General features: G+C 39.5%; 1 protein-coding gene across 3 annotated transcripts in view; it reads right to left on the reverse strand.

Moving 5' to 3' along the window:
* APC (APC regulator of WNT signaling pathway) overlaps positions 1–12,564 on the reverse strand; it is a 99,896-nt gene extending 87,332 nt beyond the window's left edge. For 2 of the 3 annotated variants that reach the window (XM_074856750.1, XM_074856747.1), the window contains exon 1: positions 12,185–12,564. The gene's annotated coding sequence lies outside the window, so the exon portion shown is untranslated. Of the gene's footprint in view, positions 1–3,321; positions 3,573–12,184 lie in introns of those variants that run through there. The other variant, XM_074856749.1, reaches the window with a different exon arrangement.
* Positions 12,565–20,987: the final 8,423 nt, after the last annotated feature.

The raw sequence follows: 20,987 nt of genomic DNA on the forward strand, positions 1-20,987 counted from the left end.
GATTGCTTGTTAAGGTTAGGAAAGTCCTTCAGCTCTTTTCTCAGGATCAACGCAGAACTTTACCATTAATTGATTTCTGTGTATGCAGAGATGAGCTTCTGTGGGAGGCAGCACTCCTGCAGAACACACTTGTGCTCCCAGGTAGCACAACTCCCATAGACACCTGGCCAGTGTGCAGTTTTCCTGCTCACAGCCATATTAATCATCAAGCATTATGATTTATGTCACATACTTGAGTTAGCTTTTGTTTTGGAAATGTTCTTGCTCTCTTCAGCTTATATATTCACCATAAAAAATGCTTCCTTGGATGATCTATGTCTCACTCCCTTAGGGAATTTGCTGTTATACTAGCCTCTGGCATTGGTGGCATACTAAAATTTTTTTTCCCTTCCTCTTTTGGCACGCAGTTTAGTGGGTTTATTGAAAGTTAAAAATCCACAGTCTCATTTCAAAATATGGTGGTTTATAGTGTTGGTGGGGTGGGTGCAAGGAGTTATGTTTTTCTTTTGGGGTTTTGAATGAATGGCACCTTCAAATCTTAATTTCTGCAACACAAGCGAGGTTGAAAAAAGACTTTTTGCTTCCATTGGGGCAGAGACTTTTTATAAAAATCTGAGGAGTCTATAATATTTCATGGTATTTTCTCCTAATAATGAAGGTTCATATTGGAGTGCCAGCTTCCCTTCCCCAACTTGGACCCAGGGCCACCAGCTACTCAGACAACCAAAATATCTAAGTTGCATGCATTAAATCTTAGAATCATATGATACAACTGTATGATTAAAGTGTGTAACATTGCAACTCTCTTGAAACAGACAGGCTAGAGGTACAATTTAAAAAACAATCACTGAGAGCAAAAAATCTTACTGATTACAGATACATTCTGCATCTCAGATTCCAATCCCTATGGACATGGGAAGAGAAAATTTACATAATCACAACCACATTTTGAAAAGTCCTCCATTGCTAAGCATACTAGAAGAACGCTGTCCTTTCTTTTTCTCCTAAAACATAACCCCAGTACTTCAATCTTAAATCAAAAGATGTATTTTCAAAGATCCCCATGGCAAGTCAGTTAGAACACCAGCCCTGACTAGCTGAGATTTAGAGAAAAATCATATTTGACATAGAACTTCCTCCTCAGCATGGATTTGCATTTTATTGATCCATTACTCTTTCATAACTGTTTATATTTTTAATTAAGTACTGAATCCCTTTCTAGAAATAATTTGTATTGTTTTAATGTTAAAACTCAAACCATTGAAGTTTAAGTTTGCCTGGCACTGAGTGATCTTGAGTAAACTCTGCAAACATAAGACATTATTTCTACACAAACAAGAATTCCAAATAAAGTAGTCTTGCATGCAAACTTAGTGCCTGCAAATCAAGGTAAACTGAGATACCAAGAATTTTAAGCGTTTTTCACAACACTGAAGGGGTTAATTTTGCAAGCTAATTACCCCAAGTGGCCAGAGAAAGACGGAAACCTTCACAGTAGGTACTACTTGTTCTGACAAGGAAGAAACAATAGAAGAGATCCCATGTCATTAGCAAAATCCCTTCTGTCCTGAACAGAAAACCAAAGTCCTTCTCCAGAAACACAACTGGCAGTAATTAAAAGTTTTCTTATTTAAGATTATGAATGAAGTGTTCCCCAGTCTCCCTTGTTACTTTTTCTGTTTTCCCTGAATTTTTTGCCTTATCTTGTGACATGCCTTATCACTTAGAAGTTTCATGCAGCATTCACATCATGGCACTCATTCATCATGTGATCAAACATGTATGTGACTGAAGTCATGTGAATGAGTGACTTGACTGGAACTGTTCTTGTGTGCCCAGATGTGCACCCACCACAGAGAAAGGTGGGTCATGTGGTAGAGCATGGCCACTCCATCAAGTCCAACCACTTTCCTGAAAGGCTGTATAGCATGACTTCACTGAAAACAAGTGAGCTACAAGAGGGGCTTTCTATTCTACACCTGACTGACACTTTCCCGATGTTCTTTTTTTTGCTGTATATTATTTTTCCTTTCCCAAAGAGTAAATGCTGGCAAGTGCTAGTAGTGACCCTCATGAAAACCTTATTCCCCAGTTCAAGTGCCTGGTAACCTTCTACACCACAGGCTATGAGTAGTGTAATTGCTTCAGTACAGGAATCATGTCTTTTTATGGAGTTGAGGTTTGCCCAACACAAAGCAATTCTGATGCTTACAGCTTCTAGAGACTCCTACAATATAATTACATAACTTAGGAAATGCAGAACAGAGGCAAAAATTATGAAAAGCACTATCCATCCACGTTTACAAATGGTCCAATAAACTTAAAAGAACATGAATTGAATAAAGCAGACAATTCTCCCTCAAACAGCAAACTAGGTGGCAAACTGCCCACATGAACAATTACTTGGCTTTGTAAAGAACCCCATCACTTAGAAGTCACAAGTCAGAAAATTTTCAAGCAATAAACACTGATTGAGCAAGTAACAAATTCATACATTCCTATACTACCTATATTCAGAGCAGTTGACTTTAAAAGCAAGAATTAATATATTGGTAGAGAGCAAATATAATACTTAGCCATTGTAACCCCTGTATGTTGAAGACAGACATTTCCCTATTATTGTCTGAACAAGTTAAAACATTCTAAACCACCTAAGACTTCTTAAATACAGAACAGTGAATTTACAACCAGGCTTTGTCGTTACAACTAGTTTCAGGTCTTCCTTGCTGCATGCATACTAGACTGCCACATGGACTCTTCAGTACCTTTACATCATTCAAAGCACTATTTCACTTGTATAAAAAAAAAAAAGACCTGGACTTCTTGCTCAAAAGTAAAATTCAGAGAGAGAGATTTGGAACAGTATAATAAAGACAGTCATGTACAGACAACTACTTTTTCATGCAAATAAAGCAACACACAAATCCACTGGTTTTAGAGGAAGACAAGCTCTCTTTCTCCATTCAATTAATTCTTTTCAGCTTCCAGCACTTGCAACATTTTTTGGAAAAAGCTTTATGAATCAAGTCTAGTTCTCAAGGTCTTAACAATGACATTTAGACATTTAATTAGCAAGCCATCACTTGAACTGGCATCTAAACCTTTTGTCAAAGACCTAATTCCATGCCAATTCAAACATCCCATTAGTCTTACATTAAAAGTCTCATAATATTCTGGCTACTTGATTGCACTGGCATGCATTAAAATAACAGTGGAATAACTGAATGCAAGGACAGATTTACAGTGTACACACGTTAAACTAGCAAGAATATTCTAAGACAAAAATATAATAACCACAGTCATGTATTAACTGGTACTCACGCATACTCTGTGCTTCCTGGCAGCCTGGATGCAATTATAATGACATCTAAGTGAAAAAAAAAATAAATCTGATCGAATTAAAACTGCTTCATTGATTTCAAGCTGAGTCCTCATCTTAAACCTTTCTGAACTCATTCTAAACCATATTTAGAGACTTACACATGTGAATTAAGTACCATTATTCCATGTTGGCATTTCTACCCTAAGTCATAGTCAGTATACAGAATCTTTTAAAAATCATGAATATATATAACAATATATATAAACAAATAAGCTGTATTTGGAACCAAAGAAGAAAAATCACATTAGCTAATGCCCTCTTTCGGCTTGTACTTCTAAATTAGATCTGTAGTTTCCACTGAAACAACGACAAAATACAAAATGTATAAGAATGCTAGAGCAAATAGCAGGAATGCTGTGGGATTTTTTTCTCCACTCTTGTGGGAATAGGAATTTTACATAAGTTTGAGTCACCAATCCACTAGACTGGGCTAAAATTAGAGTCCCATACAAACCTTGTAGCTGAACAATTTGAATACCAAGGTAAAAAAATCCCAAGAGTCATGCTGCTGAAATAGAGAAGGAGGAAGACTGGTACAAAGAAAAATTAAAGGAATAGATATATAAGGGAATTGGGAAGTATTCAGAGTAGTGCTTAATCCTGGTATTCAAAGTCTGTAAACAAAATTTTTGTTACATTGTATTATAAAAAAATTATTTAGCTTTGTGTTTGAAGTGTTAAAAAGCAACAATGTGGAAGGAATATGGTCACATACTGGATTCTGTTAATCTGTGAATCTCATTATTGCCTGCTGACACTGTCTTCTCAGCAGTGATAGGTGCCAATTATAATGTCAAGTTACTGGCACCAAAGCTTTTACTTCAAAACTGCTGACAAGGAGGCTTTTGATGCCAAAAGTTAGTAAAAAAAGTAAATTCTAACACAATCAGCATTTTTTTGTTGTTGTTGTTCTAGATCCTGGTATATAGCACCTCCTGACAGCCAACAGTTTTATCCATACTTCATTCCATATCCAAGCCTTTAACGACTAATACACAGTAATCAAGGAGACTTTACATGAACCCTCGGACCAACAGTTCTTTGGGAAACAGCTTAGGAAGAGCCTGCATCTCGAACGTAGATCCTCCTGAGCAGAAAATGCAGAAGTTGCAAACAATCTGAGCGAAACAAGGCAGGCATTTAACTCCAGAAATCCCATTATTCAAGACATGTACAGTGTTTCCTTTGCGGAATGTCTAATTCAAACACCTAAATCCCACCACTACCAAAACATAGCTGAATTAAAAAAAAACCCAACAAACCCAAAGGCCACTAAAAAAAACAACAAAAAGGTTTGGGGTTCAAATCAACTTTGGTCTTGTACCCCTGCTACTATAGAAAAGGGTCTTTATGACCTGTGCTCAGCCCTTTATGACCTATGCTTTGCACATCATAAATTGTAATTTTCTACAAAGAACTCCTAACAGGAGGAAAAGAGACACTCCTTCCTTGGGGAAAGCATTATAGGCACCAGAAGGAGACTAGCGCAGGACTGATAAAACACAAACTTCTCCTAAGTGGAAGCAGACTGCTCTTTGTCATGAAAATTAAGTGCCTACCTATCTATTTGAAGCTTTTAGTGAATAGCAAAACAATAGAATGGCCCGCATTCTCACCAAAATAAGCAGGTTGCAACCCGATACTAAAATTTCAAACCAGTCACTAGATCAACTACAGAAAAGATATTTTGTACTGAATAGGCAAGAGCAGCATGAAGGTCACTCACTTCCTTAGGCACTTACAAGGCATTAAGCAGAGTTCTGAAAATGTTTCAAAGCTTTGGGAACTACAAGTCAGCATTTAACTGAATGAAAAAGTTCACAAATGAAGGCATGCTAAACTGCTGGCCTTAAGAACAAGCTTCTAGAATTCCAGAGTTTAACTAAACTGCATTTAATTTTCACTGAATAGTAAAGACCAACATGACCAACATAAGTACCAGAAGACTTTGCAACTAGAAAACGTCTTTTCAATTATGTTTTCAAAACACATCCAATGATTGGGTGGTGTTTTGAAAACGAGTAACCACAGAAAAAATATATCTAATCTGAGTAGCACAAACCAAGACAGATAGCAGCAGTATTACACTAAATTGTTGGCCAGTTGAGGTAAAGTGGAAGTCCTTTGCAAGACTGACATCTCAATTTAGATCTATTAAGACAGCAGTGCTATGACCTGTGTCCAAGAGGAACGGCTGAGGAACTCAGTATTTTTATTCAGATACTGTACACAGAAAATACAACTTAGTAACATTATGAACTTGTTTGATCAAACTATTTTGTTCCATTTTCAAAACGAATGTCTTGTTTTAGAGTTTGATGAATCTTAGCCTGTTCCAAATGGAGGTAGCTTGCTGACTGAAGTGACAGTTAACACTCCTGCAGTTAAAAAACCCAAACTATTGCACTAACGTTCTCTTTTCAGCCAGAAATGGATTGCATTATTGAAATAAATCAAAGATAAATTAGGCATTTTTTACTCCAGAATTTTTTTAAAAATATAGTAACATTTTAAATGTATAAATTATCAATGATAGTTAAATGTTTGAATGTTTCCATCATAATTCAAATAAAAATAAAAGCCATTATATCATACAATTAGAAGAAGCCTTGACTGTTAAAGCATCTATTAGGATAACAAGTAGCATGACTGCTTCCAGAAGAACATGAACATATCTGCTCAAATTCTTACACCACAATCTCACGAAGAGCTTAATTCCGGGAGTTACAAAGTTCCAGGACAGTACTGTTACCATGTCTGAAATAACACTTCTAGAAAAATTAGGAACTGAAAGTCTAATCTCTGAACTACTAAATTCCAATGCCACTAAGTATGTATCAGCTTGGTAAATTTGTTTCCCATGACATCCTTCTTATGTTCTCAAACATACCCAAAGAAAGGTACATTAATGTTAACTAGACAGCAGGACTTCCTAGAATGTATGTTTAGCATAAGCAGTTTGTACATAAAAAAAGTACATGTGATCTATGAAAAAAGATTATCCTATTCCTTAACAAAGAACCCACATACATGTGAAGAGTGCCATTTCAATACATAGTCCTCTTATAACAGCATATACTACTGCTTCTCAATAGACTAAGTTTGACCTTCCGGTCTATGCTGCAAGGAGTAACTAAACCTTCGCTGCTTCTCCCCCCAAACAAAAGTACTGAAATATAGATATAGCTATAGCTATATATTCACCTCAGTTTTAACCATCACACTCCTTTGTTTCTCTTAATTACAGCATAACTACTCTTCTACCATGAGCACTTTTCTTATATTCTCCTCCAAATCCAAGTACAACTGGCATAAGCACTACGCACATCAACAAGCTTGGCAAATCAATCATTTCTGAGAACAGAGACTCACTGCAAGATAAGACAATGTAAGGAAGAACTTTACACCCACAGTGCAGTAACTGCTACCTACAACAAACAGGAGAACCATCATTATAATGATTAAATTATATATCCACTTTATCCCAGCAGAGAATGCCACAGATTTATTACAAAACCTAGTTATGAAAAACTATTAATTATAAAAACCCAAAACAAGAAGCAATCTTTGCAACAAAAATATCTGCACACTACTAGCTATATTTCTTCTAGGAAATAATTAAAACACAAAGCCACATTACATTAAGTCCTTGTAATAATTCTGAGGGAGTAACATTTTGTTCCTATCGCTTTGAAGATTATTCTGTTTCTCTAAAGATAACACAAGTAGTTACACGGATTCAGATCTGTTCTGCTGTATAGACCTGAATATAAAGTCTGTGACCAAAGATGTTCACAGGACTTCTGTCCAAAAAAAAAAAAGAAATCTTGAAAAGACAATCTGATGGGTAACTTCCACTAAAGCTATAGGGATACATTTAATACTGTAGTACTTTTGATTTTCATACCATGTTTGAACCTCATTTCTTGCTTATATAACCAGAACCTCAGTCTATGTCATTTTTATTCACACTAATACTTACTTTTCCATATTCCCAAAAATCAGTTAAGAAAAATACTCCCATATAATAATAATAAAAAAAAAAAACCCAAACCACATACCCAAACCCAAAATCCAAACAAATCACAGATCAGGAGACAAACCAAAATAAGGAGCAGGAATCCACTTCAGCATATAGTGACAGCTGTGAGTTGTATCCTAACATGCTTACTCAGGCATTCAAATAATTTTATTAGACAGAAATCACCCCACTACCTAAACAGGGAGTTTGCAATCCAAATACAAACTCCAGTAGAGCCGGTAACAAAATGAGTCAGAGTGGGCTTCTCATTAATCAACTGAATTTCAACTTACAGTATGTAAAAAAAAAAAGTGGAAATCTTACTCCAAGAAACAGCAGCAAAGCACAACCAAGTCACAAAACTGAATATAAGACTCAATTAGCATAAAGTGAAAGAACAATGAGACAAAGTAGGCATGTTTGAGTAATAAGCAAATTTCTGTATAAAATGTATGTTAAAACAGAATTTTCAACACTATTATATAAGAAAAATTATTGTTCAGTTCTAAAGAAATTCTTAGCTGAAGCCCTTTAAATGGAAGAAGAGCAGCAACGTGGGATCTCCACAGCAGGGGTTTCAGAGAGGAGAAAAAGCTCATGTGATCCTGAGAACCTTTTTCCATTAATAAAGGGAGAGCCAACTCACACAATTTATGCTTTCATGATTTCTTTGCACTCTTGTCACACAACAATGAGAAGTCCTAGTTTCCTTCCAGTTCCCTCCACATGCCAGTTACTACAAAAAGGACAATCTACTAACAGCCAAATTCAGTTTTGTGAAACTCAGCACCTTTCAAAATCTATTTAAAGCAACCAACACTCATACTATCAACTGCACAAATAAGAAAGCTTTTTATTGATACCTGATTTCCAGAAAAAATACACAATTTTCACTCAAAGAATTTAATCTATGCATGAAAAGCTAAGCCTTAAGTGATGCCTTACTGTATCAGAGTTCTATCACAGGATAAGAATAAAAAGTTCTTATCTTCAAAAAAGTCACAACATTGAGAGGCAGCATTATGACATTTCACACAAGCCTAAACTCTCTTTATTTTGAGCTACAGAGTTTACATGAATAAGATCTCTTCTTCCATTAGAGATTAATATTCTATTAATTTGTGGTTAAAATGTGCCCCTGAAGAATAACACTATGCTTATGAAAGACACCTCAAAATGCTATTGACCCACAAACTTCAACATTTTAGTTCACCATTTCCACAGAGAAATAAAACTATCTGTGCTCTAATCAACTGTTTACTAATTTGAAGGATATTCTTGTCTACTGAATTTCATTTCTCACCTTTCAAAAAACCACATGGAAGTAATGACAAAACAAATTCTCTCTGATCTTAAAAAGCGTTCAGGTTTTTAAATTTTCTCATTTCCACTAGTGATGACTAGTATTAAAGCAATCATCCTCTAATAAAGACACAAATGAACACACTCATGGAACTCAATCAATCTTTGGCAGTCAATTCAAATTAGCATACTTTAGCCTTGTGACCATAACAGGCAAGCAGTATCAGAGGTACTGTTACAGTAGCACATGGAGATAACAAAACCAAGCAAGTATTACTCTTTTTACCCTTTTTGCCGACTACATAACTCTCCCACAGCCTTCACTGAAACATAGACCTCCCATATTTTGAGCGTTTACTGCCTAGTAGCATTTATCATCCAGCTACAACTGACGCAACGAGATGCAAACTTTCAACTGAAACTGAATGGCAACCACCCAACAACCCAAGTTCTACAGCACAGCATGACTTGTCATTGAAATCACTATCACAGGTTATTTTAACACTATTTTAACAAAGTCATACTTGTAGTCATAATTCAAGTTAATTAGGATCAAAATCCCAACAGTGTTGGGTATTAAATATCAAAACATTAGAAGCTGGGTATGTGGATCTGGAGAAGTCAAAGCTAAGACTATATTGTAAAAGTGGTTTTGCTTTGCTAATACTAGTAGTAAATGGATGATGAAAATAATATGAACTTCAACAGCAAACAACTAGAAGACCCATTTAGGGATCAATTACAACTACCAGATTCCACTTCCCAGCTGAGTCTGTATACATTCATTTAGTACACTCATACCGCATTTTTAAAATTACAATGGAGACTTCATTGAAAGCTAAGCTCATAAAATATTATTGATACACTTTTTTTTAAACATTAATGTTGATACTCTCATTAAAACATGAAAAGTTAGCAGTGTATGTTTTATTCACCAATCTGGCTACCTACATAATTTCAGTCCATTAAACCATTGCTTATTCCATCACTATCCTACAAGTTACTAAAAATCATACCGTGAAAACACGGTAACTTGATACAAAGAAAAGAAAAATACGCATTGCTTTCTACTGTCCAAATTAAATAGAGACAACTCAAAGTAGAATATATGAGGCACAACAAAAGAAAAAGAACTCTTACAGAGCTTCAGATAGTATGAGAGAACATCACAGAATTAATGGATTCTACTGTATAATGCTATGAAACATCATCTACAACAGAGTTTGAAAGTGGAAACAAGATGCACTCTATCCTAAACCGGTGCTAGGCTTTCACTTGCCACTCATGATATTTCAGAACAACTTGCTACCATAAAATATTTCCAAAAGCATATGTATAATACCTGTGTGAATGATTCCGTTTATTGTTACTGAACTGTTTAAAACAAACAAGAAAAGTTAACTACTATAAACAATCCAAACTATTTTGCTTTCACTCAAGGAAAGAATTTTCAATATTCAGCCAAAATAAAGTTAGACAAATCAAAATTTTCTCTCTTGATCATTAGAGGATTAAGGAAGTTTTAGTGTTAACTATGCTATTTAGTTTTAAATACAATCATAGAGGGATATAACTCCATTACTCTGTAGATTATCTAGATATAAGAAGATTCTAGAAATAATCTAGAAGTCTTTATTGAAAGTAAATACATACACATGCACATAAATACATATATATTTTGAAAGCATATACAAGGCACTGTACATACAAAATGCAGGTGTTCATTAGGGCCAACAGCTACTAGTTTAGCACCCATACAGATCAAAGCAGTATCAGAAACCTGCATAGAGTGGCACAGCACATTGCTGACAGTATTCGTGGTACATTCTAAAGAAACTGTAGTTGTGATACTAAGTTACTTGAACATTTCGTGCAACAGATGCTTAGGTATCAAAACTTGACATACTTGAGCATGGATTTCATTGCATGGAAATAAGACACACGGTAAGACTTGTTCTTATGCTCAACTGTGTCTCCTATTGCATTATTTAGAAATAAAATGATATTTCATCAACAGTATCATCATTTGAATTTTCAGTTTTGAGGGTTTTTTTTTCCTTTATACCACTAAATATAAATACTTTTTACCAAAGAATACTTTTTTTTTTTTGAAACCTGAAGCATCCAAGGAGACCAAGTACTTGCAGGTCTTTCCCACTGGGCAGAACTATTCTATAAATAGCCTTCACTGTAACTAAAGGAAAAAAAACATATCAAGGAAGTTGAAGCATAACAATGATCTCATGGCATTCACTTTGAGACTAGTAATTCTTACACTCTTTGGATTGGATGAACCCATCTGGCATACAATTTTTTTCAAATCCTGCTTAAAAACATAAGATACAACAGCTGAATATGAAAAACGTTCAGTTTCTCTGCATTTCAGTTGATGACCTAATACAACTTAACTCTTGCTGTAGCCTCAACTTACCAAAATGTTAGCAGTACTTCTGAAGCACATCTTTCAAATCTGTGCTTCTCCACTGGTACGTAGAAAAATCTCCTCTTGATCCATCAGTGGTCAATAGAAGCAAGTACAAGAAAACAGTTTCTGCAGAACCTTTGTTTTTCAGAAAGTTAAAAGTTTCTGACAGGTTTACCAAAAGACTTGTCTTCCCAGTTTTACAGGCCACTACCATCACACTGTTTATAGTTATTACGAGGGGTGGTGGTGAAGCAACAACAAACAAGTCAGTTATATAGCTTAGTATACTTGCATCTTCACTTCTCCATTACTCTGCAGTTACACAAAGAAGCTGACATTCACAGAAATCTCAACTAGTTTCCTTTACATTCAACCAACTCCGAAGCTGTGGATGGCCACTGCGGCCAGAATGACTTCAGAAACGAAGACTGTAGTCAGACACTTGCACAGACCGACCCCTCATTACAAGAGGTCAGAGAGGACGCATAACAGAAGAAGTAAGTCCTGCTAATACTGAGTTTTGAAGTTAAAGGCTCATCTAACAGTTAGAGGAGGAGTTTTGCAGGTCAAGGACTTTAAATATCTTTTCATAGTATACTGCAGCTGAGCTTTTCCTAAGACCCAGTTGCTGGGCCTTGACCCTATTGCCTTCATATTCCAGCGGTATTTTAGCTATCGAGTATCTAAATACTTTCAGGCAGAATCTGAAGAATCAAACCACTAAATGAAGTCAAATCGCATTATACTACCATTAAGAAAAAAAAAAAGCTATTACTGGCTTTAAGTAACACCCGCTAGATCATGCTCCTTCTGCGTGGCGGGCAGCACCAATGGGACCCAGTCCTGTGGCGGCTCACTGGCCCGCACACCAGGCGGCAGGGCCCCCGGGGACGAGGGGCAGACACTTTCAGGGAGAAGAGCACACAAGCCGTAACCAGACGGACGCCTGGTTCAAACTCGTCCGGGGCTGCTGCTAGCGGGTGCTGCCCGAGAACAGGGGGGCGAAAGGCCCGGTGAAGCGGGGCCGGCCTCCGGCCGACGAGCACTCACTCACCTGTCTGCCTTCCTCTCCCCGCCCGGCAGCGCCGCCAGCACTCCTCCGACACCTCCCGCCGCTGCCGACACCGCCGCGGACCCGCGAGCTGCGCCTCCTTCCCGGGGCGGCGTGAAGGAGCAGCCGGCGGGCGCGCATACGGGGACAGGCGCTCCCCCTCCTCACCGGCGAGGGCCGGTCCCTGCCCCGTCGCCCCAGCTCCTCATCTCCGCGGCGGGCTCCGGGGCAGTCCCGGCCTCCTCCCCAGCTTCTGCGCGGGCCCAGCCGCTGCCCAGCAGCTGCCTCCCTCAGGTGCGCCTCTGCCGCGGCGCCGGGGCCCTCTCCCCGCCAGCCCGGCGCTCCAACCGCCCCCCTCACTCGCTGCCCCTGACTGCTTTCCCGGCCGCCATCTTGCCCGAGGGGAGAGGGGAGTACGCAGGCGCCGCCGAAGAAATCCCGGCTGCAGAGGCGGCGGCGCGCACGCGCGAAGGCGGGAGCTGCTCGGGCCGACGGCCTGTGGCGCGCACCTGCCGCGGGGGGCCGGTCGCGGCGGGGGGCCCTGGCGGGGGGCGGGGCGGCCGCTACCTGACACCCGCCGCTTTTCGCCACTTGCAGGTGGTGGGTTTACACGCCCTATGTTTCACTTCCCCGTTTGGGCTTATATTTCCCATAAAGTTATTCCAAGTTGACATAGTTCTTCTGGCATCCCCAGTGTGAAGCAGGTGTGAGGTTGTGAATCCCCAGCACTTCCAACTACGGTCTAGGGCAGACGGCCCTTTGAGTTTCTCTGTGCTAGCTTTGCCATTCTTGACACCCCCCACCCTCCGCTTAGACTTTTGTCATTAAGCGATCTCACCAGTTTCATAACTGCCTTCTTTCTTTTGATGTATATAAAGTGTTAAGCAGATATTTAGGAAAGCTGGTACATACTGAAAAACAGCTGAGTCCTGCATTTGATGTTTTGATACTGTTTGTACTGCTTATTTTAGTAATGAAATTTTCCTTAGATTTGGACACAAATTTTAGTTGTGATTTCTGTCATTGCTGTGTTCTAATTATCCAGAGTTCCATTTCAAGGGCTATAAAATTGTATCCTACAAACCATGATCATGAATAGCTAAATACAAGCTGATAGGAGGTTGACCAATATGACGAAAATGTGTGTGATGAACTAATATTAGCCATTCCAAATGGTATCTTTTACATAATTATATGATGTATCACACTGATTATGGCTTTTTGAAATACAAAAGTTCTTGATAATATTTTTGTAAATTCAGTCACCTTTATTTTCCCTGGCATACTCCCTAAAAGCTAAAGGATGAAAATCCTAATAATTTAATATTCTAAGGAGTTTGGATTAAATCAAAGAATGTCCAGCTGTGTGATAGTTTAAATAACAACAATTTTAAATGTCTCCACGGTACGCACAGTAACCTTCCTATTCATAAAAAGAGAGAAACCTTCAAAAATGCTTGAATTCAATTTGTGAGAGTCTGTCTTCAAATAAATTTCCTCCTGACTAATGTAGTGTCCTTCTATGATGGAATAACTCCATCAGTGGACAAGGGAAAAGTTATGGATGTCGTCTACCTGGACCTCTGTAAGGCCTTTGATACAGTCCCTCACTACATTCTTACCTCTAAATTGGAGATACTTGGATTTGATGGATGGACTGTTTGATGGAGAAGGCAATTGGCTGGATGGCCACATCCGAAGAGCTATAGTCAATGGCTCAGTGTCCTATTGGAAATCAGTAATGACTGTTGTCCCTCAAGGTTCTGTACTGGAACTAATACTATTCACTATCTTCCTCAATGATATAGGCAGTGGGATTGAGTGCACTCTCAGCGAGTTTGAGATGACACTAAACTGAGCAGTGCAGTTGATACTCTAGAGGGAAGGGATGCCATCCGGGGGGACCTTGACAGGCTTGAGGAGTGGGCCCATATGAACCTCATGAAGTTCAACAAGGTCAAGTACAAAGTCCTGTACTTGGGTCGAGGCAATCCCCACTATCAATACAGACTGGGGGATGAAGCGATTGAGAGCAGAGAAGAACTTGGGGGTACTGGTGGATAAAAATTTGGACATGAGCTGGCACTGTGTGCTTGCAGCCCAGAAAGCCAATTGCATCCTGGGCTGCATCAAGAGGAGTTTGGCTAGGTTGAAGGAGGTGATTCTTCCCCTCTACTCCACTCTTGGGAGACCCCACCTGGACTATGCATCCAGCTCTGGGGCCTCCAGCACAGGAAAGACATGGACCTGTTAGAGTGAGTCCAGAGGAGGACCACAAAAATGATCAGAGGGCTGGAACACTTCTGCTATGATGAAAGGCTGAGAGAGTTGGGTTTGTTCAGCCTGGAGAAGACTCCAGGGAGACCTTATTGAGGCCTTTCCATATAGAAAGGGAGCTTGCTTATAAGAAATACATAGAGAGACTTTTTACCAGGGCCTGTAGTGTCAGGACAAGGGGCAACAGTTTTAAACTGAAAGAGGACAGGTTTAGATTGGACATAAGGAAGACATTTTTGATGGTGAGGAGGTGAGACTCTGGAACAGGTTTCCCAGAGAAGCTGTTTATGTCCCATCCCTGGATGTGTTCAAGGCCAAGTTGGATGGAACTTTGAGTCACCTGATCTAGTGAAAAATGTCCCTGCCCATATCAGGGGAGTTGGACTAGATGGTCTTTAAAGGTCCTTTCCAACACAAACTGTTCTGTGATTCTGTGATTCACTTGTGTGTCAGATGGAGAGCTGTAACAATAAAAGCACTGATGTTGAAGGCGAATTAATCTTCCAGTGCATCTCATTCAAGAAGACTGAAAACAGAAGAAAGATATGAGGTAGCAACTCTTTGTTTATATTTTTTTATTCAGTATTTCCTAAAGCATCTCTGTTGAAGAAATCATAAACAAGCGAAATCCAAACAACTTTAAGAAAATTAAACAACAGCAGTAGTCATATACCACTTGCAGTCTCTTGATTCCTTGAGGTAATAAAATGATCATATGCATTTGATTATGAGCTGCGCCTTTGTGCTCAAGCGCTGCAATCACCTCTTATCTCCACAGGGAAAAAGTAGGGAGAGTATATGCCCTAGCAGTGTGAGCCTGACCGCTCAGAGAGTATTTCAAGTAGCAGCTGTGGTGCTTTTGCAGCTATAGCTCCTCCCTGGCCTCTGTAGCTGAACGCCTGCTGCGCTGCTAGTGAAGAAAGCAACTGGTCACCATCTGCCTCCATGAAAGGGAAAGCAAGTCACTGTATCAGACTCTAGAGCTAATTTGCCTTGTACAGGTTAAGGAGATACAGGAGAGGTGGAGAAACAATAACTAGTTATGATTCTCAAGAGATCTGGCTGTAGCTGCTTTATATTGAGGCATAAGGAAGCATTAGAAATCAGGAGGAATTTGCCCTAGCTATGACCTCTCCCTCACATTGCGCCCTGTGCTGCCACAGCTACCTATTCTGGAAGTAAACACAGGATTTGCCTGTGTGCCTGCTGGGAAGTTCACTGAATAAGGGTGAATGATATACTGTGGTAGCATAAAAACAGTGGACTAGAATATGTTTCTTAGCATTTGAAATAAGATGCTTTCTTGTCTTTTCAGCCTGCTGGCCAGTCACTTCTATAAAGATTATTGCTATTTATAGTTTAGTTTTTCAGAGCACATTCAGATGGTGATGAGACATGAGACACATGTACACAAGTCAATTTCTGCCCTCAATCAGTAAATGTAAGACCATATGACAGAAAGGCCCCAAAACCTACTGGGTGACATGAAATGACAGCAGCTCTAATTCAGTAGTTTGTCAAATGAACAAGATGATCATACTGAAGATACATTCTGAAAAGTTATAGTCTGTGCTAAAGGAGATTCACCCACCAAGCATATCTTCAGATATTTGTTGTAAGATGGACCATTTTCAGAAGTGCTTTCACAGGGACGCTTTTACAGTTCACTGTGAAAAGCTTTTCTGTTGGCCCAAGTTTTAAGGAAATGCATGAAAAAGAAATTATTTGTGAATGTTGTTGACTATATTACTAAGTAGAATCATATTCTCCACACTCTGAAGAGGAAAACATTTCTCACAATTGGCAGTTTGCATTGTTGTGGATTTAAACAGCATTTTGTAGGAGCCGTTTTGGTAACATTTACCTTTCAGGACAAAGACCAGTTCAGATGACCTTCAGTAAGTAAAACTATAGAGCCATTTAGATAGTAGTTTTACAGATGTCTGCTCTGACTAGCCTTCTCAGTTTAAGGATTGCCGATCACAAAGACAGATGACCCTTAACAAGAATGACTTCCCTTTTTTATGTTTGGTTTTAGCAATTAATAGTTTAATATTAAAATGTCACTCAGTAATGTACTTAGTTTTGTGCTAGACAACAGTCGATAGAGGTAGCTGCGATCAATAGGAAGACATGGGAAAGCAAGAAGCCGCACTATGCCTAGGGTTCCAAAGTATAACAAAAGAAAAAGTCCTAAACTTTGATATTCTGTAACCCCAGTATCCTAAAGGTGTAGTTAGAACTGTAAATCTTGGGGGGTTTTTTAATAATTTTTTGTGTAGTTAAGTATCAGTCCATCAGTTATTAGATCAGAGAACTTGGAGCAATGAGCATGTTACAAATCATTGGTGGGTAGTCTGGTTCACGTTAAGGTTCACACTTCTAAAGAAAAGCAAAGGAAAAAACCACCAGACACTAATGCCAGAAATGAAATCCCATATCAAAGTTAAAGGATTAAAAATAGAGGTGGCTCTTAAAGCCACATAATTTTTACTTAAGTTTATCCTGTCAGTTTAAAGGGAAGTGATAGTTGCATGGAATATGTCCAAGTTTCCTGTGCTGGAGATGAAGTGGGAAAGAAAATTATATATGAGGGTCATGAATATTCATGAAAAATGTCTTTGAGTTTAGACCAGAGAATGAGTCATTTTGAGTTATGCTCAAGTCCAGACATCAGAAGAGGTCTGGACTTGCACCCTAAATTTTCAGCTTTCTAAAAGAAGGGTGGTGGGTTTTTTGTGAAAATCAGAGGTCTGCATCTTTAAATAACACTGTTACCTCCTGAGAGAGAAAGGACAGAGAGAGCCTAAAGACCAAATTCAGTTCATGTGCTTTACCTATCGAGCTCCATTAAGCCTAGAAGATTTTGAAATAGTTCTTGCTTTACAATAAGAGGAGCCAATAGACAAGGAGGTAGAGTTAGAACTTTCCTCCTGGATTACTCAAAAGACCTGAAAAGAGTAGAGAACCTGGTACCTGACAGATGGGCAAAGAAAGCTCTTGAGAAGATATTTAGTTAAAAGTCTGCCATAGCTACCAAAGGTCAGGGCACAGGTGACAGAATCTTTGGGGAAATTAGAATCCAATCATTACATCTAAAACACTGCCCATAATCAACAGAAGAATTACACATGGTACCAGTTTCTCTGAAAGAGAAACTCTGAAAGAGCTACGATAAGCATTTTAACAAAAAATGTATTGTGAGTAAAGAAAGGCAGCCGTCTGCATGCTAGCACTTCAGAACACAACAAACAGAAATGGTAAATGGTTTACACAGTGAATATACTGAAACTGAGCTTATAAAATAAAGGTGTATGAGTTTGCTGATGTGGTCATCTCCAAAATGGGAAAAAATATAGCCATGTTAAAATCTGTCTCTATTCTTCTGTGTATAGGGGGAACTTACTGCTACAAACAGCAAGAATAACATGGGTTTCAAATGAGCCCTAAACCTTATAGAATTAGCATTCTTACTGAACAAATTTTTATGGATTCTTCCAAATGAAGCAAATCTCTGTTGTCTTCCTCACATTTTTCTTACGATCATATATGACTTCTGACAGAGTTCTTTACCAGGGAAGAAACTGTGCAAATGTGTGGCCTTGACATACTTTTCTTCTCAATTGGTTGTTATGTAAAATAAATGAACTAACACTGCTGGTACCTGCACTTGCAGTTTTCTTGGAGGAAAAAAGTTAGAAATTGTAGGAGGGGAATGGAGCAGTACATTTCAGTGTTCTCCAGAGTATGACATTTTATATGAAAGTCTTCATACTTTGTTTCAGCATGCTTATGCTCCAGTACATACTATAATAATTATTTCCATATTAAGACTTAATTTCCAGGAAATTTGAGTAAATATGGCAGATAATACAATGTGCTGTTTGGATAGGACATGGTTTTGGACACCCTACATAAGATTCATCTCAGGCATCTGAAGTTGCATTGAAGACACCACACAGGGCAATTAATCTAATTTATTTTAGATGTTTAAGATAAATTACCTGCTAGAGTTACCTGTTTATGTCCACTGATTATAAATGGAGTCTAGAGGGACCAATTCAGACTTAAATGTCCAGCATTTATATTCGTAAATGAAAACACAAATTTTGTCTCATATATCAATACATAATAAGACACAATAATCCAAGAAATTAATTCAAATAATCTGCTTTTAGCAAGATATGTAAGAATCAACACATATAGATGATTTTGTGTAAAAGATGTAAATTCTGAAATTTGAAATTTTGACATTTCTGATTGTTACCAGCTTTGTCGATTCTTAAGTCATGTGATCCTTATCTGAGATGCTGCTACTGTTTCCCTGAAAAAAATGCTCTGGGGCCTGAATTATCAGATCTAGGTCAGGTGTAACTCAATTTAAACTAATGCATCAGTATCAGTGAGATCAAATGGCCATGACCATCTCTACACTAGATATTCGTTCTTTCTGAAAGTCTATAATCATAGTTCACTGATAGCAACAGTGTTTGCAATGCTTATGTAAAGTTCAAGATAACCATAGTCTCTCTGTCCACACAGTATTCTGAAAAAATCTTTGAAGGTTGCCTAAACCAAAAGCTCATGAATGTAACTACATCACTGATACAAGTGGCAAATTTTGAGGACAAAAAATGGTTAGGGAGTCAAGATGCTTCCTTGAAAGCTTGGTGAAAGCTTGATTTTGTGTAGTATCCAAGCTCCCTTCATTTACATGATTCATTTACTGAAGTTCATATAATAATCAGTAATTTACAGGGAACATTTATAGTAGAAGAGTCTATTACAAACCAGAGTCTAATTACCATTGATTTGACAATTGTATCACAGCATTGTTTGAAACGCTGAAAGAGAAATGCTGGTCTACTACATAGCAGCTGAAGCACCTGGAGTAGTCAGGGCACTGGGGTGGGGTTGCTGCCTGTGAGTGCTGAGGGAGACCCCCAGACCAGTGGGGCAGGGGCATCCCACCACCCACAGACAGGGTGCAGGGTGGGCCAGAGGACAGTCAGCAGCAGTCCCCAGTCTGGAGCATCAAACACCTCTGTGGGGACAGGGATGGGTCAAGGTTGTGCTGGGACATTAACTTGTGGGTGGGGGTCAGGATCAGGCACAGTGAGGTGAACCAGTGCCAGACACAGCCTCATGACTGGTGGGCAGGTTCATAGTGACAAGACACTGCCTGGGTCAGTCCAGAAACCAGCCAGGAGTCAGGGTCCAGGACCAGATGAACAGGGTGTGTGGCCAGGCACAGGCAAAGCTGCGAGGCAGCAGGAGCTGGGACTCAGGTGGGGCTGCTGCTTTTGGCTAGGGTAGAGTTAATTTTCTTCATAGTAGCTAGTATGGGGCTACCTTTGTTTTAGATTTGTGCTGAAAACAGTGTTGATAACACAGGGATACTTTAGTTACTGCTGAGCAGTGCTTACACAGAGCCAAGGCCTTTTCTGCTTCTCACACCACCCCATCAGCGAGTAGGCTGGGGGTGCACAAGAAATTGGGAGGGGACACAGTGAGGACAGCTGACACCAACTGACCAAAGGGATATTCCATACCATATGATGTTATGCTCAATGTATAAACATGGGGGAAGAATCACAGAATCACAGAATCATCTAGGTTGGAAAGGACCTTGAAGATCATCTAGTCCAACCGTTAACCTATCACTGACAGTTCTCAACTACACCATATCCCTAAGCACTATGTCAACCCGACTCTTAAACACCTCCAGGGATGGGGACTCCACCACCTCCCTGGGCAGCCCATTCCAACGCCTAACAACCCGTTCTGGAAAGAAATGCTTCCTTCTAGTCTAAACTTGTCCTGGTGCAACTTGAGGCCATTACCTCTTGTCCTATCACTTATTACTTGGTTCAAGAGACTCATCCCCAGCTCTCTGCAACCTCCTTTCAGGTAGTTGTAGTGGGCGATGAGGTCTTCCCTCAGCCTCCTCTTCTCCAGACTAAACAACCCCAGTTCCCTCAGCCGCTCCTCGTACGACATGTGCTCCAGACCCTTCACCAGCTTCAGTGCCCTTCTCTGGACACGCTCGAGTAATTCAATGTCCTTTTTGTGGTGAGGGGCCCAGAACTGAACACAGTAATCGAGGTGCGGCCTCACCAGTGCCCAGTACAGGGAAGGAAGGGGGAGACATTCAGAGTGATGGTGTTTGTCTTTCCAAGTAACTGTTACACATGGTGGAGCCCTGCTTTCCTGGAGATGGCTGAACACCTGCCTGCCCATGGGAAGTGGTAAATTAATTCCTTGTTTTGCTTTGCTTGTGCATGCAGCTTTTGCTTTGCCTATTAAACTGTCTCTATCCTAACTCATGAGTTTTCTCATTTTTCTAATTCTCTCCCCCATCCTGCCATGGAGGGACTGAGCAAACAGCTGTGTGGGGCTTAGTTGCTGGCTCGGGTTAAACCACAGCAAGCCTCAGCCAAAAGTGGCTCCCATGGGACAGGGTTTGGCGCTGCCTGGAAGCCTCACCCCAAAGTCATTGGCTGGAAGGGACAGCTGCCCTCAGCTGCAT

Source organism: Strix uralensis, chromosome Z (genome assembly GCF_047716275.1).
Source record: "Strix uralensis isolate ZFMK-TIS-50842 chromosome Z, bStrUra1, whole genome shotgun sequence".
Classification (NCBI taxonomy): Eukaryota; Metazoa; Chordata; class Aves; order Strigiformes; family Strigidae; genus Strix; species Strix uralensis.